Consider the following 25,473-nt stretch of genomic DNA (forward strand, 5'->3'; position numbering starts at 1 on the left):
CATTGTTTTCGAGCCTGATTCCATCCTTCTGTTTTTAACCTACCCACATTTGACCCTGTTATGATATGGGTAGCTTCTAGCATAGTCTCTTATTCTAAGTTCTCATTATCACTTATTCAGATTTTCTTCTGTCTTGGCCTGCTGTCCATAATGTCTTTGCTTACCTACCCCTTTCATATCTCTGATTTACTCTCGCTTTTTCTCTGGGTGCCATCTCCCACCTATTCATTTACCTTTCCCCATATTCACCCTCCTCACTCTCCTCCTGCACACCTGCCTCCATCCCACCCCCACAACTTTGGCTTCAGCATAAATACCACTATTTGCTAGATACTAACAATTCTGATTAAGAGTCACTGTACTCAAAACTTTAACTCTGATATCTTCCCACAGATATTGACAAACCTGCTGAGTTTCTCCAACAACTTCTGAAATTTTAATTCCTGTTCGTATTGTTAAGTGTTTCTTTCATGGACTGCAGTTGCCATCCTGTTGTGTTACAGCCAAATTTCAAACCGGATGAACAACTGACTGATCTTGTACTAGGGTGTTTTGAATGGTTCAAATCTCCTTGGAATTTACAGTTTTAATCCTTGGGATTTTTGGCTTATTTTGAAATGCCGGTTTTACAGCCTAGATTCTTCTAATTCCATTAATGTTTTCACCTTCTGTTAGTCCAGTACATTTTTTCGTTCCTAATCTACTTTAATAACTGCCCAGTCTCTTCAACTTTTTCATCTTTTAATTTGTTTGAAGACCAGATCTCGTCCACTTGCTGCTTTGTGAAACTTTGGTTTTTTCAATGTCTGTGAGTAAGTATTTTTTCTGAATTTGCAGAATTCCTTGCATCAATTGTAGTTAACAATGACTGGTCTCTATGATTATATTGAATGGTGGAGCAGGCTTGAAAGGCTGATTGACCTACTCATGCTCCTATATTATGTTTCTATATTTTCTGAGGACGGATACTTAGAATTTTTTGTTCATTTGTTTAATGACATCAATGTTTTCTATGTGATTGATGGTATGTTTTGTCTATAGATTACCTCACTTGCTGACTGTCAAAAGGTCAGCATGATTTTCTCGACTGCAGGCCATCATATCATTTTAATAATCTTGGTCTAATGATCATTTACCCATTTGGAATTGCCTAATTCCTTGGTTATAACATTTTAAAAAAAAAGTTATGAAGCAGACATCACAGAAACATAACTGATTTCTATGCAAGCAAGTTGCGAACTGACAGTGGATTAACGGGCAGCAGAGTCACAACATAATAAATACTCTGCACATGAAGTACTTAAGTGTGAAGTCTCTTCAAGGCAGGGTGCTTATAAATTTAAACTGATTTTTTTATTTGGTATTTCGTATGTTAAGAAGGATTAAACATTATATAGGATCAATTTAGAATGATTTTATGTGTGCTGTTGCAGAGAAGACTGGAGGCTTTCTTATGTATATGCATTTTTCATGAGATGCCACAGCAAAGAAGTAACAGTGGGAAAGTAGATGTAAAATAGTTAAATACACTCACACATATTGTATAGATTTTGTGGACCTCAGTACATATACAACTGTCAAACACATTCATGGTTCAGATTTGACATCCTGTGTAAACGCAGCCAGGATCATTTAAAAAAATCCATTTATGAGATGTCAGCATCAATTGGCTAGGCCAGCATTTATTGTCCATCACTAATTGCCCAAAGGGTAGTTAAGAATCAACCACACTGTCAATGGCCTGGATTCACGTGTAGATCAGATGGATAAGAATGGAACTTTTCTTCCGTCAAGGTTATTCACAAGTCACGTGGTTTTTTTTAATCCCAACAATAGACAATAGTTTCATTTTTATCATTAGATACCAGATTTGCTGTTTATTGAATTCAAATTCCAACATCTGTTATGGCAGAATTTGACCTGGGTCCCCAGTACATTACCTGTGTCTCTGGGTTAATTGTCTAGCGATACTACAATTAGGCCATTGCCTCCCATTCAAATATCCACCAATCACTTTTTTTAAGATAAGTGCTTCCACTATCACTTGCCCAAACCTGAAAAATTGTATTGGCTGCAATATAGATACATTTCTGGCAGAATCCAATGATTTTCCACCACCCTCCACTGATCAGTAGCAGCGCTGTGGAATACCTACAAGATACACTGCAACAAATTGTGACCTTTCACACCAAAAAGACAGGGTCAGCAGATCATAGAGTCATAGAATCAGTGTGGAAAGAGGTCATTTAAACCATCAACCACCGACCCTCCGAATAGCATCCAATCCAGATCCATGCTTCTACCCTATTCATGTAACGCGACATTTAATGGCTAATTCACCAACCTTGCACATTCTTGAAAACTATGGACAATTTAGCATCATCAATCCAATTAACCTGCACATCTTAAGACTGTGGGAGGAAACCAGAGCACATAGAGGAAAAATAGAGATTGTAGACACAGGGAGAATGCACAAATTCAATCACACAAGGCTGGAATTGAACCTGACTCCCTGGTGCTGTGAGCCAGCAGTGCTAATCACTGAACCACCAGGCTGCCAATGATATATGACAACACTACCCCCTACATATTCCCTCCAGGCCACCTACAATTCTCACTTGCAAACATATCTGGGTCAAAATCCTGGAACTCCTTCTTTAACACTACATGAGTGCATCTACATAGCTGTTAGTTGTCTACTGACATCAGGTAAGAAATATCTATTTATATCAAACCAATATGCTTCCAAATCATTACTTGTAAATTCAATTTCTGATGAACCAATATCATCACTTAACCCTAACAGTGTTACTGGTTTATGCACAAAGATGTACACACAAATAGTGCAGTTTATGATCATGTACAGAATCAGAAAAAAGCTGCACATGTTGGAAGGAATGAGAGTGCAAATAATAATTAAAGACCAAGGAAGGTAATTAAGCAGAGATTGAGTTACTGAATGGAGACATAACAAATAAGGAACAGAGAAAAAGGAGTCTAATCAGGCAGTAAGACAGATGAGATCAAAAAAGAAACCTGACATTGCAAATAGATGTAAAAATGACAAACCAAGCAATGCAAGTGAAGAAAAATTATGATTTGAACACCAAAACAACAAAGTTTTTGGAAAATTAAAGGGCACTGCCTTCATGAAGGATTGTAAACGTTTTTAAAATTAGGAACAGACAAAACAAAAATGCTTCTCATGCACAACATCTCAGGAAATGATGCAATGGAAATTTAGATTTGTTTTAGAACATTATGTTATTTTCTAAAACTCCACATTGTTCTTAGCCTTGTTAATCTTCTTTGCCTCTCTTTACTCCTGAAATGAAATTGGAAATTTAGCACAGACTCAGGGCTGTGTTGCTGTCTTGGACGTACACAATTGCTACCGCAGTTTTCTTCCCATGGGGAATGAAAACTCTTTCTGTTGTCCTCATGCATGCAATCAATTTTCAAATGAATTCAATGAGAATGTTGATGGAATAGTTAACTATGATTGGCATTGCAATTGAGATTAATACAGTGCAAAGATCATTAAATTTTAGTTACATGCAGTATTTCAGGAAGAATGTTTCCACTTAGAAACAGTGAGCAAGTAGGTGATTGACAAAAGCATAACTTTAAAAAGCTGCAAAGAAAATACTCAATGTAAACAATGTGGATTGGTGAATACATCAGAGAGTATAGCTTACCACACACAAGTGGTTTGGTATTCTAGTGCACTATTTTCTTGATCTACCTTCACATCTCTGTGCTTTGTTTTAAAGTAGAAAGTTGTAGGTTGTAGATTTTTCAATGTTACTGGGAATCAAAAGCATTGATTATTTTGATGGCATTTCTTCATCCCCAGTACATACACTCCAAGAGCCAGGATATAGTAATTTATGATGATTATGATTAATTCATAAAGAACTACGAATGGTATTCCACTCTCTGGAATGAATTCAATGTCTCATAGTTTGGACCAATAACTATAAAAGTAGAACTGGAGCATATATTCCACCAGTGCTGTAGATCAGTTAGAGAGTATTGATTATTCCCAATCTAGTGAGCCAATACAGTCAAGTAAATGTTATTTTTGTAAGGGCCAATAAGATATGCAGTGATAGTCATATTTGTTCTGTAATGTTAGTACAACAGTTATACACTCATGTTAGGTAAGGTATTTTCTTATCAAAGTATCTGTTCTACTTGAAATTCAGTCATGACAAAGACTCCCAGGAGCATATCAGAATCACATTCAGTTATTCCTGAAAACATTTCTGATGTGGTCAAACATTCTGGCCAACCAATGGGAATCCCTGGCTTTTGCATGATAAAAATAGGGAAGGTTTGTTTGGGAAAGCAATGAAACAGCATAATACTTTAATGAGAAAATGGAGAGGCTAAATTCAGGCATGGGAAGAAGCAAAAACATTACTTGTCTCACATGTCACACAGTCAGCAGATCATTGGAATTGTTTTGCATTGGACTGATCAGCCATCTCAGAACCCATTGAGCTGGAATGGAAGACAGTCATCCTTGATCTCAAGGGATTTTTTTTCTGTATTCATTCAGGAAAATGTGCCTTCACTGCCTGTGGTGGTATTTATTATCCATCCCCAGTTAGCCGTGAAAAGGTGGTGAGCTACATCCTGATTTGCTGCAGTTCATCTGATGTAAGTACACCCACAATCCTGTTAGGGAAGGAATTCCAGGATTTTGACATGGCAACACTGAAGGACAGACAAGTGGCTTGGAGGGGATCTTGCAGATCATAGTATTCCTATGTATCTGTTGCCTTTGTCCTTCCAAATGGTAGCAGTCATGGGTTTGGAAGGTGCTGTCTAAGGAGCCTTAGAGAATTTCTGAAGTGTTTCCTGTAGTTGGTACACCATGCTACACACATGTTGTCTAAAGAGATTATGAAGTTTGAATAGAGTTTCATATTAGTTGGAAGGTAAAAATAATTTCATTTCTTCTACTGGTACATATTTGCAGCATTATTTTTATCTCTTTAACTGCTTGATTGTATTTGCTTCCATTCCCTGTCTGAGGCTGATAGTTTAGTATGAAGCATTGGTTTTCGATCTGAAGTTGGTAGGCTTCCTCAGATTGAACCCAATGCTACTAAATGTGAGGCTCCACGTTTCTTGGTAAACTGAAATGAGGGCTTCCTTAACCTGGTTTTGGCAGTTCTGAATAAGGTTCTACACAAATCTGTCTTCCTCATTATGGTTAGAGATTGCATAAAGTCAGCCTTTACCGCATATACTGCATATATATTTCAGCTTAATAGCATTCATTTTTGTCTTTTTATTTTCACCAACTGGGAAAAGTTGTGTCTAGTTCAGTACTGTCTGTTGTTCTCATAAACAATTTGAGAATCTTACATTTTGGGAACTGACATGAATTATACATAGAGATCTACAGCAGAGAAAATGGCCTTTTAGCCCATCATGTCTGTGCTAGTCAAAAACAATCACCTAACTATTCTAATCCCATTTTCCAACCATTGGCTCATAGCCTTGTAGGCTTTTGCATGACAGATGCGCATCTAAATATTTGCTAATGAGTGTTATGAGTTGTTATGAGCATTTAATTATTTGTTATGAGTGTTTCTGCCTCTCCCACTCTTACAGCAAGCCAGGCAGCATCAGGAGGTGTAGAAGTCAACATTTCTGATGCAACCCTTCTTCAGGACTGGGAGTGGGTGTAAGGGGAGCTGCATATAAAGGGTGGGGTGAGGGGGTGTGGTGGTGAAATTGAATAGGTAAACTTAGGTCTCGACCTATGTTCACCTATCAATATCTCACCACACCTTACCCCCTTCCCTCACACGCGCCCCCCTCAACCTTTATCTACAGCTCACCTTACAACCACCCCCAATCCTGAAGAAGGGTTACACCCAAAATGTTGACCTCCCCACCTCTTGATGCTGCCTGGCTTGCTGTGTTCTTGCAGCCTTGTGCTTGTCGACCTTGGATTCCAGCATTTGCAATTTTTTTTGTCTCTACCACTTATACAGCCATTGAGTTTCAGATTCCCACTACTCTATGGATGAAAAAGCATTTCCTCACATCTCCTCTAAACCTACTGACCCTCACTTAAAAACCCTGAGCATTGATCCCTCTATCAAGGGGAAATATTTCTTCCTGTCTACCCTAACTATGTTGCTCACAATTTTAAACATCGCAATAGTGTCCTCTCTCAATCTCCGCAGTTGTAAAGTAAACAACACCACTCTGTCCGATCTCTCTGCATAACTAAAACTCGCCAATGCAGGCAACATACTGATAAATCTCCTCTGTACTCTCTCCAGCGCAATCACATTGCTTATATAATGTGGATTCCAGAACTGCACATAAGACTCTAGCTGTGGCCTACTCCACAACTACATATGTAAAATAACTGTACAACAGAATTCCCCAGTGATATAGACAGGATATTTAGAGTTCTACACATATGCTTCTACAATCTTTGTGAGGGCGCACCAAATGAATATCTAGTCAGATAAGGCCCACTACCAATCATAAAGCTGATTTATTTCACAGTAACGTAAACAAATAGAACAGTAATTATGATAGCACTTATTTATCTGAAACTTATCACTTCACTTGCATAGATTGCCTTCCTTGCTTAAACAAAATGCCTTGTATGTACCACATAGGGTTACAAAGAGAAGCAGGAGAAAGTGAGGTCTGCAGATGCTGGAGATCAGAGCTGGAAATGTGTTGCTGGAAAAGCATTGCTGGAAAAGCGCAGCAGGTCAGGCAGCATCCAGGGAACAGGAGAATCGACGTTTCGGGAATAAGCCCTTCCTCAGGAATGAGGAAAGTTTGTCCAGCAGGCTAAGATAAAAGGTAGGGAGGAGGGACTTGGGGTAGGGGTGTCGGAAATGTGATAGGTGGAAAGAGGTCAAGGTGAGGGTGATAGGTCAGACTGGGGTGGGGGCGGAGAGGTCGGGAAGAAGATTGCAGGTTAGGAAGGCGAGGGCTTATGCCCGAAACGTCGATTCTCCTGTTCCCTGGATGCTGCCTGACCTGCTGCGCTTTTCCAGCAACACATTTCCAGCTACAAAGTGAAGCTGGCCTTTTGACCCTATACTCCATGCTGGTGTCTCCTATTTAAATCTAAATGCATGAGCCTCTATTCCCTTCTCTCGCAAATGCTTATCGAGTCCTGTTTGAATGTATCTATACTGTTCACTTCTCCTGGTAGTGTGTATACTGTTTTGGTGACAATGGTTATATTTAAAATTTGCTCATGGGATGTGGGCACCATTGCCTATCCCTAATTCCACTGGAGAAAGTTGAATGACCTACCTTTTGAACTGCTGGAGCCCTTAGAATATAGGAACAGTCGCAGTGCTATTGGGAAAGGAGTTCCCTCTTGGAATTCATGGTGACTGCAGCATTTATAACTTCTTGGTCCCTGAAAATTCCATCAGCACTTTCTCTTTAACAAACATACCTGTCTTCAAGTTCTCAAATCATTATGCCCTCTACTAATCTGCACACATTCTCTATCTCACCTCCCTCTGTTCACAGAGAGAGAAAAATTCGAACACATGGGTGAGAGGTTTTAATGAGCTTAAGAACAGTGTAATAGACCGCTTTTTACTGTGGAAAAAACCATTGATGCTCACGATTTAGCAACTCAACTACCTCTAGAATTTTACATTTGTCTGAATATGGTATTCTTTAAAAAAAATTAAACATTAAGGGCAAGCCTTTTCCAAATCATTTCTGTGAAGAATTCCTGAATGGAACATTAATCTGTCCCTTTATTGAATGTATTGGAAGAAAAGAAAGAACCAAAATAGCTTTTAAATCACTTGCAGTCTTCACAAAAAAACTCTACTGGGTAAAGGAGCACTGGGCTCGCAGCAATGAAATCAATTCTATCTAATTATAGAAAATAATTGCCTGGAGATTATTTGATTGCACCCAAATTAAAAATTGGATCACACTTCATGTGTTGCCTGGACCTAAAAGAACTGCATTGACCCAGACCCACTGTATTGATTTTGGTCAAAAAGAAAAAGGAAACATATATAAAGTCGAGGTGGATGGGAACTGAGGAAGCCTTTGAAGTGTAAAATGGAAGTAGGAAACAACTTAAACTATGAATTTGAAAAACTAAAGGAAAAGTAATTAGCAAACAGGATCAAGGAGAATCCAAAGGCTTTTTTGCACAAAAATAAAAACCAAGAGTGTAACCAAGAAAAGGGTTGGTCCAGTCAAGGACAAAGGAGGGAATCTTTGCAAGCTGCCAGGAGAGGTAAGGGAGGTTCTAAAAAAATACTTTGTGTCTGTATTCACCAAAGAGAAGGAATTGGTGGAGGATAATCTCAGGGAAAGGTTGTCAGATTTCTAAGCTAAGTTGCTATTAAAACGGAAGTGGTGTTGAGTGCCTTAAAATGTATTAAGATGGATCAGTTCTTGGGTCCTGATGGGATCTAAATCATAATATTGAGGGAGGCAAGGGAACAAATTGCTGGAGCATTGACAGATATCTTTGTAACCATTTTGGCCACAGGTGAGGTCCCAGAGGGCTGGAGAATAGTGAATGTTTTCCCATTGTTTAAAAAGGGTCGCAGGGATTATTCAGGAAATTACAGGTCTGTGACCCTCATGTTGGTATATGCACTGTGATGCTATCACTTAAAAGAGGAGCAAATGAGGAGTGCAGATGCTGGGGAGCCAGAGTTGAAAAGGGTGGCTCTGGAAAAGTGCAGTAGGTCAGGCAACATCTGAGGAGCCGGAGAGTCAACATTTTGGGATTCCTGATGAAGGGTTAATGCCTGAAACATCGACTGTCCCGTTCCTCAGATGCTGTCTGACCTGCTTTGCTTTTCTGATACCATCCTTTTGGACTGTCACTGTTAAGAGGTTATATTGTCCTGGGATTTTTGAAGAGAGATTGTAAAGGCAGAGTGTCTACTGGAGCCGGCCCAAGTCAATAATTTATGAGGTCTTTAGGTTTTGTTTAAAACAGACAAAGGATGGGGAGTGGCCAGTTCTCGCAGATCAAGCTCTTTAGGTTTTTTTTAGCTGTAGGAGTGGAAACTGGGTCCCAGTAAAATGATTCCTAGCTGCTACATTCTCTGATATCTGTTTTGATGTTATTCCCTCCTGGAATGGAGAACTGCGCGTAAGAATCTGTGTCTGAATTTACCTTTTCACCAAGGGGTGTGTTTATGGAATGTTACTATATTGAAACAGTTAATTAGTGAAAGGCACTGTATCTGTTATTCAGTTAGGTTTTCCAATAGTTAATTTATTCTGAATTCTTCTTTTTTTCATTTGTATTTTAACTATACTGTTGATATAAATTGTGTTTTTGCTTAATGTCGAGTGGTTCGACCAATCGCATCACATCTGGAACAAATGGTCCACAAATGCCTTTAAAATAAGAAACAGTTAAGGTATAGGCTAATTCTTAAAATATTTTGAAGGGGTCTTGGTCTGGTTCATAACAGCATTTAGAAGTAATTATTGATATTAGTGATAGCATGATTTTGTGTGGGGGAGGTTGTGCATCATTACCTTGATTGAGTTTTTTGAGGGGTAACGAGGGTGATTGATGAGGGGAAAGTGGTTGATGTTGTCTACATGGAATTCAGTAATGCCTTTGACAAGGTCCCACATGGCAGACTGGAACAAAATGTGAAGTCACATGGTATCAGGGGTGAGCTGGCAAGATGGATACAGAACTGGCTTAGTCATTGGAGACAGAGGCTAGTGGTGGAAGGATGCTTTTCAGAATGGAGGGTTGTAACTAGTGGTGTTCCACAGGGATCAGTGCTACGACCTTGGCTATTCATGGTCGCCAGAAATGATTTGGAAGAAAATGTAACTGGTCTAATTAGAAATTTGTGTACAATACAAAGATTGGTGCTGTTGTGGACAGTGAGGAGGATTGTCAAAGGATATAGATCAGTTGGAGGCATGGACAGAGAAATTGACAGTTGGAGCGTAATTTGGACAAATATGAGCTGATGCATTTTTGGAAGATCAATGCAGGTGGAAATTTTACAGTGATTGGCAGAACCCTTAGGGAAATTGGTATGCAGAGAGATTTGTGTGCAAATCCACAGATCACTGAAGGTAGCAGTGCAGGAAGATAAAATAGGAAAAAAGGCCAATGGCTGCTGGCCTTCATTGAAAGAGGTACCGAGTGTAAGGATAGGCAAGTTACATGGCAGCTTTATGGAATCTTAGTTAGGCTACACTTGGAATATTGCATATAGTTCTGGTCACCACACTACCAGAAGGATGTGGATGTTTTGGAGTGTGTACAGAAAAGTTTAACCAGGATGTTGCCTGATATGGGGGATTTTAGCAATAAAGAAAGGTTGGATAGACTGGGTTTGTTTTCACTAGAAATTAGGAGGTTGAGGGGTGACCTGATAGAAGTTTGTACGATTGTGAAAGGCATGAATAGAATGGAAAGTATGAGTCTTTTACTCAAGATGGAGGGGTCAATTACGAGGGGACACAGGTTCAAGGTGTGAGGGAGGAGGTTTAAAAGAGGTGTGCAAGATAATTCTTTCACACAAAAGGTGGTGAGTGCTTACAGCACACTGCCAGAGGAGATGGTGGAAGCAGACACAAAGTAGCTGGACGAATACATGAACACGAAGGGAATGGACGAATATGGATCCTGTGCAAACATTTTTAGTATAAAAGGGCAAAATGTGTTGGCACAGACTTGGAGGGCTGAAAGGTCTGTTCCTATGGTTTATTGTTCTTTGTTCTGAGGTAGCTCACAGATGATGAAGTGCACTGAAGCATCTGAATCATACACATTTTACAGTGCACAAGGAAACTATTCAACCCACCTTGTCTGTACCAACTCTGCAAATAAGCATGTCACTTAACGTGACTCTCCCTTATTCTTCTGTAATGCTGCACATTCTTCCTCTTCAAACGACCAATTCCCTTTTAAATGCCTCAATTGAACATGCCTCCACCACACTGTCATACAGCGCATTGTGTTCCTCTGCTTGTGATATGACTGGTTTTGCATCCATAGAACCTTTGTCATAAACCTCTTTTGAACTGTCTTCAATGTCACTCAGAACTGAACACATTATTCGAGCTCAGGTCAGACTAAAGCCTTATGTAAACTTAACAAATCCTCTCTGCTCTTACACTGTGTCTGTATTGATGAAGCCAGGATATTGCATGCTTTATTAACATGTTTTCACAACCTGATCCGATTTGTGTGCAAATGCGACCAAGTCCCTCTGTTTCAGCACCATCATTAAAATTTTACTGCTCATTTTATACTGTTTCTCCAAATTTTCTTGTCAAAATGTGTCAAAGTTCTCTGCATTGAATTTGATCTGCCGTGTATCTGTCAACCCAGTGACTTGTCTGGAAGATGTTTATTCTCTTCTCATGGCAATACCCTCCAAACCAGGATACAACAGCTTCCCAAGAGCCAGTGGGAGGTAAAGGAACAGATATGTGACAGGTTATGAAGAAAAAGGTTAATGAGGTGGGTGATTTTAACTTGCCTATCTTAAATAGGCCAGGGGCTGGAATGGGAGGGAATCTGTTCCATATATCCAGGGTGGTTTCTGAAAACCATATATAAATAGTCAAACCAGGGAAGGGGCCATATTTGATCTTGTATTTGGGAATGAGCCTAGTCAGATGATTGAAGTTTCAATAAGGGAGCATTTTGGGAACAGTGACCATAATTCATTAAGTTTTAAATTACTTATGGATAAGGATAAGACCAGTCCTTGAGAGAAAGTATTAAATGTTGGGAAGGCTAACTGCAACAATATGAAGTAAACTGGGCAATGTAAATTGGGGGAGGCTATTTGAAAGTAAATCTAAATATCTTATGTGGGAATCTTTCAGAGACTAGTTGATTAGAGTTTAGGACCAGCAGGTTTCTGTGTAGATGAAAGATAAAGCTGGCAAAGTTTGGGAACTCCAGATGACAAGAGAAATTATGAGCTTTGTTAGAAAGAAAAAGGAATCATAAATAAGATTTACAAAACTGAAGGCAAGCATAGCCCTTGAGGAATATAAAGAAAGCAGGAAAGAACTTGAGCAAAAGGTTAGGAGGGTTAAAACAGGCCATGAAACAGGATTAAGGAAAATCCATTTTATACCTATATATGGAGCAAAAGGGTAGCTAGGGGGACAAGGACAAAAAAAGAAATTTATGCATGCAGTAGGAAAATGTGGGTGACGTCCACAATGAATTCTTTGGAGCAGTATTTACAAAGGAGAAAGGCATGGTGGATGATGAGTCTAGAGAGGAGCATATTGAAATTCTAGGGCATGTCGTAATGAAAAAGGAGGAGGTGTGGATGTTTTGAAAAGAATTAAGGTAAATAAGTCCCCAGGGGATCTACCACAGGAGACTGAGGGAGGTGAGGGAGGAAATTGCTGCGGCCTTGTATGAAACCTTTGTATCCTTTTTAGTCACAGGCAAGTTCCCAGAGGAGTGAAGAATAACCAATATGATTTCTTTGTTTAAGAAGGACAACGAGGATAGTCGAGGAAAGTTTGGTGGAGCTGCAGATAGTGAGGAAGATTGCCAGAGTATATAGTAGGATATAGATAGGCTGGATAGTTAGGCAGAGAAATTAAAGATGGAATTTAATCCAGTCAAATGAAAGTTTTTTTTTTGTTTATTTATTCATTTGTAGGGATGTGGGCATTGCTGATGGGCCAGCACTTATTGCTTATCCCTTGTTGCCCTTGAGAAGGTGGTGGTGAGCTATATTCTCGAATCACTGCTGTAGGTTAACCCATAATGTTATTAGAGATGGAATTCAAGGATTTTGACCATGCATTTTGGAAGGTCTAGTACAAGAGGAAAGCATTCAGTAAATGACAGAACCCTTTGAAGCATTAAGATACAAAAGGGATCTAGGAGTACATGTCCACAATTTCTTGTAAGTGGCAATGCAAATGGATAAGGTGGTCAAGAAGGCATATGGAATGATTGCCTTCATTGGTCAGGGCATAAAATACAAAATTAGCAAATCATGTTGCAGCTGTATGGAGCTTTAGTTAGGCCACATTTGGAATATTGTGTACAGTTCTGCTCACCACACTACCAGAAGGATTTGTAAGCTTTGGAGAGGGTACAGAAAAGTTTACCAGGATTTTCCCTGGATTGAAATGTATTAGCTACAATGAGAGGTTGGACAAACTCAGTTTGTTTTCACTTGAACATTTGAGGCTGATGGGCCACCAGATAGCGGTTTACAAAATTATGAGAGGCATGGATAGAATTGATAGAACGGTTTTCCAAGGTTGAAATGCCATTTACTAGGGGACATAGGTTTAAGATAAAAGGGAGAAGTCTAAAGGGGCTAGGAGAGGCTTTTTTTTTAAACAGAGAGGGTTATAATTGCCTGGAATGGTCTGTCAGAAGTGGTGCTGGAAGCAAATACAATCCAAATTTAACAAGACTTCTTCACAGATGCATAAATAGGCAGATAATAGAGGGGTATGGACCACATAGAGTAAAAGTTTTTATAGTTTAGAAAGCCATCATGCGTTAATACAACTTAGGTGAGCTGAAGGGGCCTGTTCCTGTGCTGTATTTTCTTTGCTCTTTGAAGGGGGTAGAGGAAATCGGGATGGAACCACACATTGGACAGCAGGATTGACCCATGGATTTAATATATAACCAGAAGGAACAGTATTCTTCCTGTCACTCCTATAGTAAACTGAAGTGGAGTAAGTGATCATCAATGTTTGGTTGCTAAGTGCCTGAAGAAACTGACCACAGTATAAACCTCAGCTGCTCATGAGCTCATACACAATTCAACTATGCAAAAGAGGTTTGAAACCGTTTGCATGTATGTAGTTTCCTAACATTTCTTTTCCGCTCACTGATGGAACAAGTTCATCACCCATTTTTTATTCCTTTCATCTTTTTAAGTTTTCTCTGCTCTCTGTAAAATAATCTTTTGAAAGTGATGGTTTCCAGACTAAAGATCTGCCATAATATATATACTTTCCTTCTAACAAATAATGGTTCATGAAAATCTCTCTACCTTCATAATAATGAAGGTGGTATAATTCAATGGAACAGGAGCAGAATCATTTGGGTGTCAGAAGGCTTTGCAAACAAACATATTTGCATTTAGAAGGCACAAATAGTATCAAAAAGTGATGCCGGAAGCTGCTTTAAACTCAAGACCATCATTTATTCTGCTCATGTCACCCAAAGTACACTGAAAGTCAGGCACTATTCTAAAGTAATTACTCAAATCAGCATTCTTAAGCACTTCTGTTATTTTGGGCTTGGAGATTAACACTCCACATTATGCATGGCTAGAAAAAGACAGTAGCACACAACTTGCATTCCACATATCAGTACTTACAAACATCAACAACATTTCATGCTTCTTCACAGATCCACTTATTGAGCTTCAAGAGTAGGCATCGGATGAGTTAAGGAAGTCAATGGACGCAGCAGGGGAAAGAGCAGAAACTGCTGACCGAACATTGTAAGATTACTGACTGTTGCAGAGCTCGGTGAGTAAAGTTGAAAATTCCAGTTTAACAAGGAGAGAAATTTTAAATGAGCAGTGCAATGATCCAGGCAGGTGAAGAGAAATTAAGAAAAGAATATTTACTGTTGACATAATAGATATATTTTTGTTATTAGTTTATAAAAAATATTTTTAAAACACATCAAAATGCAATTATATACATGAATATAAACATTAACTGTGGGAAAATAATCATAATGGGGAGATGTTGTATAAGGGTATGATCCTTAAGTGATTAATTTCAGAGGCTGCATTAAATTCAATCAGGCAATGTCAAACTGCCTTGTCATTGCTGGATGGCACCAGATACTTATTTGTGTCAATTTCTGCCAGTCCATCCATATTTTATGGAGGCCTAGTTTTAAGATGCTAGATTTATTCAGAATATATTCTGGTAAGCCACACAACAAGATGGGTAGAATTTTTGATATGAAGATGAGACTTCATCTCCAGAAAGATCAAGCAGTGCACAATCCTATCAATACCCCCTTGAACAGATGCACAAATACATTTGTAACAGATTGTTCAACAAAAGAAATGTGAAACAAGTTTTACCAACATTTTGGTTTCCATACCATCGGCCGCAAGTCCAGCCCAGTCCTTAGTTCTGAGTAAGGGTCATTGGACCCGAAGTGTTAACTCTGATTTCTCTGCATAGATGCTGCCAACCCTGCTGAGCTTTACCAGCAACTTCTGTTTTTGTTCCAATTCTTTAGGATTTGATTAGTAATGATTCTGCTGAGTAACTCCTCAGTGTTAGAGTTTGAAATATCCTGCCTGGAGTACATTCTGTGTCCTTGTCATCCTTAGTACTTCTTCCAATTGGTATTCAAGATGAAGAAGTTTATTTTGGACAATAGAGTTATGATCCTTCTTTTCAACAGGACATTTGGCAAATTGATTTATTATTTAGTATTTTCCATCTCTGAACACAGAAACCAATACTTCGTACTATTGAAGTAGCTTATGTTACACCCCAGCCTTTCAAACTTAATTAAACTGGGTCCTGCAGTAATTGGTAAACCAACTTAAAATTGATGCTGTTTAAACAAAAGGCAGTGGAATATTTACCGTATGCTTCCACGGCTCTGATTAATTCATTTCATAACCTAATGACAGAGAATGTTTATTGCTGCTTCAAGAACGCTCTTTTAAATTTTTAATCTCTAATCAGCATTCTCATCCAGGAAGCTTTGAGTTCACAGTTTAATATTTTCATAAGCAGAGACGCCTGCTTTATGACAGGCATTTATTCAAAGCCCTTTCATTTTTCTTTCCCTTCACATTCCTAGATATGATGGACCAGCAGAAAACATTGTTTCCCACATTCACCAAAATATAAAACATCAATTGTAACAAGAAAGCAAAGATTCTTATCTGATTTTTGACTCATTTCCCACATATTGTTTTATTTCATGCAATTGATAGAATTTACATTCACTACAACCATGCATTGAAAACGTGCAAGGTATCAAAAATATATTGACAGCATTCCACATCTACTTGAAAATCTTGGAAACAGCTAATTGTGGACATTTATCGCTAAACTACCGCAAACAGTACCTTGTATTCATACTGGGAACTTGCACTTTTTCCATGGTTCATGTGCATTATGATTTAAGAGGACGTCACCATCATAATTTGTATTCCTGTTAGCTTGCTTATGATACATTCTGTCACACCAGTCAACTTCTTTTACCTAGTCACACTTCACAACTTCTGGTCTGTAGTTCTATGGATAAGCAGTCCAAGAAAATCTTCAAATGTCATTCTAATTGTTTGAGGATTTCTGCCTGTATGCTTTTACTATCCTCTGAGAAAAATAAATCTCTTCAAATCACCTTAGATTGAATTTGTATCCCTAACTATTGACATTTCTAATAGAAACAGATCCATATTCTATTGAAGTTATTCATAATTTTGTTTACTTGGATTCCTATCCCTTAGCCTTGTTTCTTCAAGGGAAAGCCCACAAGCCAATTCAAATGAAAGCAAAGTACTGTGTATGCTGGAAATCGGAAACAAAAAAAGGGATGGTAAGAGAAATTCAGCATGACTGGCAGCATCTGTAGAAAGAGAAACAGAGTTATCGTTTCAAGTCCAATGTGATTCTTTTTCAGATGTTCAGTTCAGAAATGAAATTTTGAAGAAGAGTCATACTGGATTTGAAACATTAATTCTGTTTCTCTCCGACAGAAGGAGTCAGACTTGTAAAGGTTCTCCAGCACTCTGTTTTTATCCCAGCCTATTCAAGCTTTCCTGCAGCTGAAATTCTCTGTACATAGAAGCATCTGATAAATCTCCCCTCGACATGCTCTACTGGGACTATATCCTTCCTGCAATGCAATGACCAGATCACTGGTATCCTAAATAGTGCTTCTATGCTGCTTTTATAGTCTGTGCCTCAGATAGTAGAGGACATTATCTCACATGGCTACTTAACATGATACCTATGTGCCCTGACACCTTTAGGATTCAATGAACATGTACTTGAAACTCACTCTCGGAATCTTTTATTGTGTATCCCCTTGCTTTGTTTGTGCCCCCAAACGTATGCCCTCAGACTTCTCCAAATTTAAAACAAAATGATTTAGTTTGCTTGTAGGACGTAATGCCATTGGCTGTACCAGCATTTATTGTCCACCTCTAGTCACCTTTGAAAAGGTCAGAAGTCACACAATATCAGCTTATAGTTCAACAGGTTTATTTGGAATCACAAGCTTATGGAGCACTGCTGCTTTGTCAGGATAAGGGCTTCACCTGATGAAGGAGAACTGCTCTGAAAGCTTGTGATTTCAAATAAACCTGTTGGACTTCAACCTGGTGTTGTGTGACTTCTGACCTTGCCCATCCCACTCCAACACCAGCATCTCCACATCATGGTCACCTTTGAAAAGGTAGAGGTGAGTGTCCATTTTGTATCACTGCAGTCCATGTGCTGTAGATATGCCAATATGGAGGGAATTCTAGAATTTTAACCAAATGTCACTGTAAGAACAGTGATATAATTCCAAGTCAGAATGAAGAGTGGTACAGAGAGGAACCTGCAGATGATGATATTCCCAAGTATGTTCTGTCCTCGTCTTTTAGATGGAAGAGGTCATTGGTTTGGAAGGTACTCTCTAAGGATCTTTGGTGAATTTCTGCAGTAGATGGCTACTCAACATCGGTAGTGGAGGGATTTAATATTTGTGGATCTGGAGCCAACCAAGCAGACTGCTTTTTCCTGCATTTACTATCTCATTCATTACCCTCTTCAAGATCCCAGGAAGAAATCTACCTGGACATGGACACTTGTCAACCTGCAGCTCCATGACTTTGCTGTGCATTATATCTCTCATGATGGTAAGTTTGTTGCATTTTACATCAACGACTGGATTTCTTTTCTTCTTTAGTGAAAGGCTGAAGCAAAATATTTGTTCATTTCATCTTCCTTTTCCTTATTATTTACCATTAACTTCCCATTCTCACTCTCTGTGAAACTAACACTAATTTCACTTTCAATTTCTGGGAACAGTAGAAGGCCATTCAACCCCTCAAGCTTGCTCTTCCATTCAATAAAATCATTGCCGTTCTGACTCCTGATAAGCTTTCACACCCTTGTTTAACAAACATATATCTATCTCTGCCTTAAAATTATTCAAGGACTCTGTTCCACTAACTTTTCAAGAAGAAAATTCTAAAGACATATCAGCCTCTGAGAGAAATAATAAAAACACCTCATCTCTATTTTGAATCTATTTCCAGATTCTTCCAAAATAGAAAACATCCTCTCCAAATGTACCCTGTCAATACTCAGAAGTGTCTTATATGTTTCAATCAAGTCACCTCTCATTCTTCTAAATTTCATTGAAAGAAACCTAGTGTGTCCAACCTTTCATGAGCTTTCCTGTTTAAGAGGTATGTGAGAAAGTGAGTCATATCCAATATGCTGGATTAAAGGAAACAGTGATCCTCCAGGCCATTGTTTAGATCCATACATGTGCTGAAACCCCCCAGGAGAATCTACAAAAAAAAAACTGTCCTCTGTACTTGGACTCAGAAGAAAAGGGATTTAGATTAGATTTCCTACAGTGTGGAAACTGGCTCTTCGGTCCAACCAATCCACACCGACCTTCCGAAGAACAACCCACCCAGACCCGTTTCCCTCTGGCTAATACACCGAACACTATAGACAATTTAGCATGGCCAATTCTTCTAACTTGCACATCTTTCGACTGAGAGAGGAAACCAGAGCACCCTGAGGAAACCCACGCAGACACGGGGAGAATGTGTAAACTTCACACAGATTATTGCATGAGGCTGGATATCGAACCTGGGAAGTGCTGTGAGGCAACAGTGCTAACCACTGAGCCACCGTGCTGCCTCAAAAGGGATGTAATGATTGTAACAAAATCAGCCAGATGGACCTCATAGAAGTGGGGCTGTTAATCTGGTCCAATCAGGGACCCCTGGCTGACAGATAAAAACAGAAATGTAAACAAACAGGAGTTGGAAAAAAAAAAGGAAAAAAAAGGGAAGTGTTACGTTAGGGCCCGGGTGTCTTTGGAGAAGGAACACGCGGTGTCGACCAACACCCTGAAGTTGTTCAGGGGGAGGTGGGTGCCGCAGGGAGTGGAGTGCATTATTTCTCCCTCCAACTCTATTTTGATTTAGTCCCTACCCTCCCCTTCACTGTTTTTGATCTCACAGCACTGCCCTTTGATGTGAAGGGCAGTGTTTGTCACTGGCCACTCGGGTGTTTTCCTATCTTCCTGGTGGTGGAAATTGAATAAAGATTCGTGCACTTTGTGTCTTCCACTGTGTTTGACACCTGCACACACACACCATGGGTGCTGGGGATAAAATAAGCACTACCGCACTTAGGAGGTAGTGTGGGGGTTAAATAAATAAATTTAAAAAAAAATTAACTGGAGTGTCAAAAAGAAATAAATAAAAATAAAATTAAAAAAAATAAGTGTTTCCCCCTCTAACTCTATTTTGATTAATCCCTACCCTCCCCTTCACTGTTTTTGATCACACAGCACTGCCCTTTGATGTGAAGGGCAGTGTTTGTCACTGGCCATCCAGGTGTTTTCCTAACTTCCTGATGGTGGAAATTGAATAAAGATTCGTGCACTTTGTGTCTTTCACTGTGTATCACACCTGCACACACACAGCATGGGTGCTGGGGATAAAATAAGCACTACCGCGGATAGGCGGGAGTGTGGGGGGTTAAAAAACAAGAAAAAAAAAGAGAAAAAAAAGAAAAAAGAGAGAAAAAAAGAAAAAAGACAAAAAAAAGAGAAAAAAAAATTAAAAAAAATAAAAAACAAACAGAGGGTTAAAAAAAAGGGGGGGTGTTACACCCTGGGGAGGGGATGGGATGGGATGATAAAAAAAAACAGATGTATTTCCCCCTCTAACTCTATTTTGATTTAGTCCCTACCCTCCCCTTCACTGTTTTTGATCACACAGCACTGCCCTTTGATGTGAAGGGCAGTGTTTGTCACTGGCCACCCGGGTGTTTTCCTATCTTCCTGGTGGTGGAGGTGCCAGATTAGGTAAGTAACGGAAATGCCTATCTACAACAAAAGAAAATCTAACAAATGGTCTTGATGTTCAACAGAATTAACCCCCACTATTATCATCCTGGGAGTTAATGTTGCTGAGAAATAGAAATAGAAATAGATTGTCCAAATAACAACTGTGTCTATAACAGCAAGTGTGGGCATGTGTATTCTACAACAAGTAAATGACCAACAACAATCAAGAAGTTTGACATCATCCAGGAAAAAAAATATACTATTTGATTAGTACTCCATCCACACCTTTCACCATTCACTCCCTTCACCACCAACTCATAGTTGCAGCAATTCTACCATAGACAAGTTGCACTGCAATATTTCACCAAGGCTCCCCCAAATGCTGTTACGACACGATGGTGAACTCTTCTGCTAATTAAACCAAGCACCAGGAAAGCTAAACTTTCTTCATAATCTGTAAAAGCATGAGTGACAGAAAACTCCCAAATTACATTATTTAAAGAAAAAATATCAATTTATTCTTTAACTCTAAAAGTGAACATTAAACAATGGCTGTTTACAACTCTAAGTCTCCTTTATTTGAAATGTTTGTTATCTGCCTTCAACTCTATAATAATGTACTGCTCCAACAAAAACCCATACTAAAGTTACATCAACTTAATTTCAAGACCACAAAGTGGCTGTCGTCTCCAGTGTCTACCTTCTTTCGGCTGAAGATCTCCTTGGGTCGTCTTCATATGAAAAAAGTACCTTTGATAGAGTGTTTTGAATAGCAGTCTCTCTCGATGGCAGCTTACTCTTAATGGCAGTTTACTTTCTGTCTAACTGCCAAACTGCCTGCTTCTTTTATGCCCCCAACATTGAATCTTCTCATTGGTTCAATGTTGGCAAAACAATAAATTCAAAATCGATTGGGTTTTAGTATCCTGGGTCATAATTTAAACTGATTGGTTTAATTCAAATTATTGTCAAAATAGCAACAACTCAGCAATCTGTTTCACAGCCAAATGTTACATATTTTCAATTTTGCAGTACACTCTGAGACTGTTAGTCCTATGACAGGTGCTTTTAAGCTCTCAGTGCAAAACAGCATTCACTCTCTCTTAAAGGTTCACACCTTCAACTTTATAACACCTCCCCCTTAAGAAAATATGAACCACCATAATTACAAGATGGCTCCATTTTCTTTTCCCAATTCTTATCCCCATTACAACGAAATACGTAGGACATTAATCTAAGTTCATATTAATTTCTGCTATATATATAAAAACATTGGTATTGGTTCAATCTTACATATACTTTAACAGTTACATCTGCAATAACACTTCTGCTATCACATTCTTACAACATGCAACATGTACAATTTGTAAATTAAAAGTCTGTAACAGAAGACTCCAATGAAATAGTCTAATATTCTTGTCTTTAGATTGTTCCAAGAAGGTAAGAGGATTGTGATCCGTGCACACACATTGTTTGTCACATAAACATTAAAATGTTGTAATGCCATTGCCAAACTCAATAATTCCTTTTTTCTCAGTATGGTATTTTCTCTGGTGGGTGTGGAGTTTCTTTGAAAAGTAGCCAATTGGGTTCAATTTAATTATCATCTTCCTGTAGCAGTACAGCTCCAACTCCCATATCGCTAACATCGATTGTAACTTTGAAGGGTTTCAAAAAGATTTGGTGTAACTAAAACTGCTGTGGTGGTTAATACTGCTTTTAAATTGTCAAATGTCTCCTGGCATTTTTCTGTCCACCAAAATTTTGTGTTCTTCTTCAGTAAATCTGTTAGTGGTGCTATGACACTGCTGAAGTTCGGAACAAACTTCTGGCAAAATCCGTTTCATCTCAAAAATCGAAGCTCGTCTTTCTTCGAGGTTGGTCATGGAAATTCCTTGATCGCCTTCGTCTTTGTGTTCCTTGGAGGCAATCTTCCATGACTGAAGTTATATCCCAAGAACATCAACTCTGTCTTAGCGCATTCTGTTTTTTAAAATTTTATCACCAGTTTTGCTTCTCTTAATTGTTCAAAGAGCTCTGCCAATTGTACCATGTGATCTTTGCAAGACTCACTAAAGGTCACTACATCATCTAGATAGACTGCACAGTTTGTTAACCCAGCTACAACTCTGTTCATGAATCATGTGGCTGATGCATTCTTCAGGGAACATCTCCGGGGACACCCACAACAATCAATCCCACCGCCCCGTGGCCCAACATTTCAACTCCCCCTGCCACTCTGCCGAGGACATGCAGGTCCTGGGTCTCCTCCACCGCCACTCCCTCACTCCCCCACCCTCCTCTCTGACCTATCACCTCTATCCCCACCCCTATTCACCTATTGTACTCTTTGCTACCTCCTCTCCAACTCCCACCCCATGTATCGCCCCACCCTGGAGGCGCCCTGCCTCCATTCCTGATGAAGGGCTTTTGCCCGAAACATCAATTTTCCTGCTCCTCAGATGCTTCCTGATCTGCTGTGCTTTTCCAGCACACTCTAAACTCTGGTTCCCAGCATCTGCAGTCCTCGCTTTTTCCCTGAAGCATATCTATCCTACGGTTTTCCATTTTTATCCATATGTTCAACCAATGATCATTTAAATAAGCTTAAAATTGGCGAGTCTACTACTGTTGCAGGTAATGTGCTCCACACTACTGCTCTCAGTGTATGGCTAGCACAGTGGTTCAGTGGTTAGCACTGCTGCCTCACAGTACCAGGGACCCGGGCTCGATTCTTGCTTTGGGCGACTGTGTGTGGAGTTTACACATTCTCTCCATGCCTGTGTGGGTTTGCTCCCATTTTCTTGTACAATTCAAAAATATGTAGGTCAGGTGAATTGGTCATGCTAAATTGCCCATAGTGTTAAGTTCATTAAATATAGAGTAAATGGGTGGGTCCCACTTTGGAGAGTCAATGTAGACTTGTTGGGCCAAATGACCTGTTTCCATACTGTTGAGAATCTAAAAAAAAACCTCTGACATCTCTCGTATATCTATCACCGCTCAATTTAAAGATATGTCCCCTCATGCTCGCCATCACCATCTAAGGAAAAAGGCTCTCACTGTCCACCCTATCTTTAAGATAATAACCTTCAGAAATATATTCTGACTCATTTCCTGAGTATGCATCAACATATGTATCTCTTTATTGTCTCATCTTTCTGATGTAAGTTCGTTAGCCTTGCAAGACTAAACGCTTTTGCCTGTTCAGGTTTTTCTTGCACTATTACATCAAACTGTTAACTGAACCTCAACTCCTTCAACTTTCTCTTTAGTTTTTGCTTAGTGCTGTGATTTATGATATTGGGATCTTGTTACTACAGTCTGGAAAAATTCCAGGGTACTTTTCTTTTAACTCCTCAGTTCTCTGGTCTTCCTTTGGCTTCTCCACAACAAGGTATGTCACCCCCACCTTGGATCCTGCTAAATCGTTCCCAAGCGCAAACTGTATTTCTGGAACTGACAGTCTATCAATCACTCCCACTGTTATCTCCCCAGTCTTGAGTTGGCACTCCAACTGATCTTACATAGGGGAGCATTAAATTTCTGTCCATCGGTCCCACAAATGATCACTCTCTCAGGTAACAAGTCAGAAAGAGTGCAAATGTATTCATCTCTTACTATTAGAGACTGATTAGATCCTGGATCTCTCAAAATTATAACTTCTTTCTTTTCTCTCTCTGTGCTTCTTGAGTAAACTTTACCCACAAAGGTGAAGACTTTATCGAGATCAGGCACTAATTCCATACCCAGCCTCTGCTGAGGCTTTGCATTGTCCTACAGTTCCTCAACCTTTCTTGACATTTCCTTAACTACTCTCACTAATGGCACTGGCTTAGCTCTTTTACCACATCTTCCAGCAGAATAATCTCTCTTACAGCCTCATAGGTCCTATCTATTTCTAAGGCCCGTGCCCATTTATCAAAATTGCTACATTTAATTCTTTTGAATTCAACATAAGTCTGACCTGGTTCCTTATTTATATCTCTGAACTGCTGTTTATACACTTCTGGTACTAATTCATAAGGACTCAAACTAACCTGTTTGACATCTTCATAATCTCTTGACCCTTCGTCTGACAGTGCTGCAAATACCTCACCAGTTCTACCTACTAGCTTAGTCTCAACTAACATCACCCACAAGTTCTCAGATCACTCCATCTGCCTAGCCAATTTTTCAAATGAAATAAAGTTTTCAACATCATTCTTATCAAAATGCGGCAGTGCTTTATCATATTTGTATATATCACTACTTTTGCTTTTCATCTCTGTCCTGTTAACTTGACTTTCCTGACTAATTTGCAACTTCTGAAGTTCAAATTCTCTCTCATTTTCTCTTTCTTCTCTTTCTTTTTCTCTCTGCCATTTTCCTCAATTGTAATTTATTTTTTTCTAATTCAATGGCACTTGCTTGTTTCTCTGACACACCTAACTCCCTTACAATTTCAGCTTTACTTTTGTCCCTGATTAAACCCAGTTCTAACCTAATTGCTAATTTTAAAAGTGTGACCTTTTTCTGTCTTTCTAAAAACCTTTTTGGCAAATCTGGGAATCATCGACAAACCCCAGAACCTCTTTAGCAATTTTAAGAGGATTTCTCTCACTTTTAATTTAACCAACCACAAGTAACCGAAATTAAACAAATTGTATCACCTACGTTTTATTTAAATATCTAGGACACTAATTGGTAAGAGTTTAAATCTCTGGGAACCTTCGTACCCCAAATCTGTTCAAATCTGCTCAAATGTCAAACCAGTCCAAAACACGGACCCAAACCAAGCAAACTGTTACGACACGGTGGTGAACCCTTCTACTAATTAAATCAGACATCTGCCTTGGAGGATGGTCACCTGAAGGTCCGAGCTTGAATGTCCAACTGGGAGGGACACTCCTGTCTGTTGATTGTTGTGTGGTGCCCATTCATCCGTTGCCGTAGCCTTTGCTCAGTTTCTCTCCCACCACATACGTGGCAGGTACTTACGTGATTCAGCCAACGTTGTCTATCTTATACGTTACAGGCAAGGATGCCCTGAGGCATGGTACATTGGGGAACTTCGGGACAGGCAGCTGCGAAAATTGGGCGAGCAGAGGGTGATAGCTAAGTTCCCGACCCACAGGGAGGACCTCAACCGGGACCTTGGGTTCATGTCACACTACAGGTGACCATCATTGCACTGTACATACACACAGACATTCCTACACACACAGGCACTCCTACACACACAGACACACAGACACACGTATACACAGACACGCACACAGACACTCACACACACTCCTACAGACACACACACTCCCACATGCATCCTCTCACAGACTTAGACCACTTTACACTCACACATACACTTATATACACTCTCACACAGACACTCACAACCCCCCATCCCAGACACACACACTCCTACAGACACACAGACTCCA

The 25,473-nt window shown here is 39.4% G+C and overlaps 1 long non-coding RNA gene across 4 annotated transcripts; it reads left to right on the top strand.

The window, feature by feature from the left end:
* Positions 1 to 724: 724 nt before the first annotated feature.
* Positions 725 to 25,248, top strand: LOC122562091. 4 transcript variants are annotated; one of them, XR_006315208.1, is made up of 4 exons: positions 725 to 812; positions 14,390 to 14,511; positions 17,619 to 17,873; positions 25,071 to 25,248. It is a non-coding gene; the product is annotated as an uncharacterized LOC122562091 (long non-coding RNA). The 4 variants fall into 4 exon arrangements; XR_006315210.1 differs by lacking the exon at positions 25,071 to 25,248 and adding an exon at positions 21,834 to 22,209; XR_006315211.1 differs by lacking the exon at positions 25,071 to 25,248 and adding an exon at positions 18,276 to 18,653.
* Positions 25,249 to 25,473: the final 225 nt, after the last annotated feature.

Source organism: Chiloscyllium plagiosum, chromosome 2 (assembly GCF_004010195.1).
Source record: "Chiloscyllium plagiosum isolate BGI_BamShark_2017 chromosome 2, ASM401019v2, whole genome shotgun sequence".
NCBI classification, from domain to species: Eukaryota; Metazoa; Chordata; class Chondrichthyes; order Orectolobiformes; family Hemiscylliidae; genus Chiloscyllium; species Chiloscyllium plagiosum.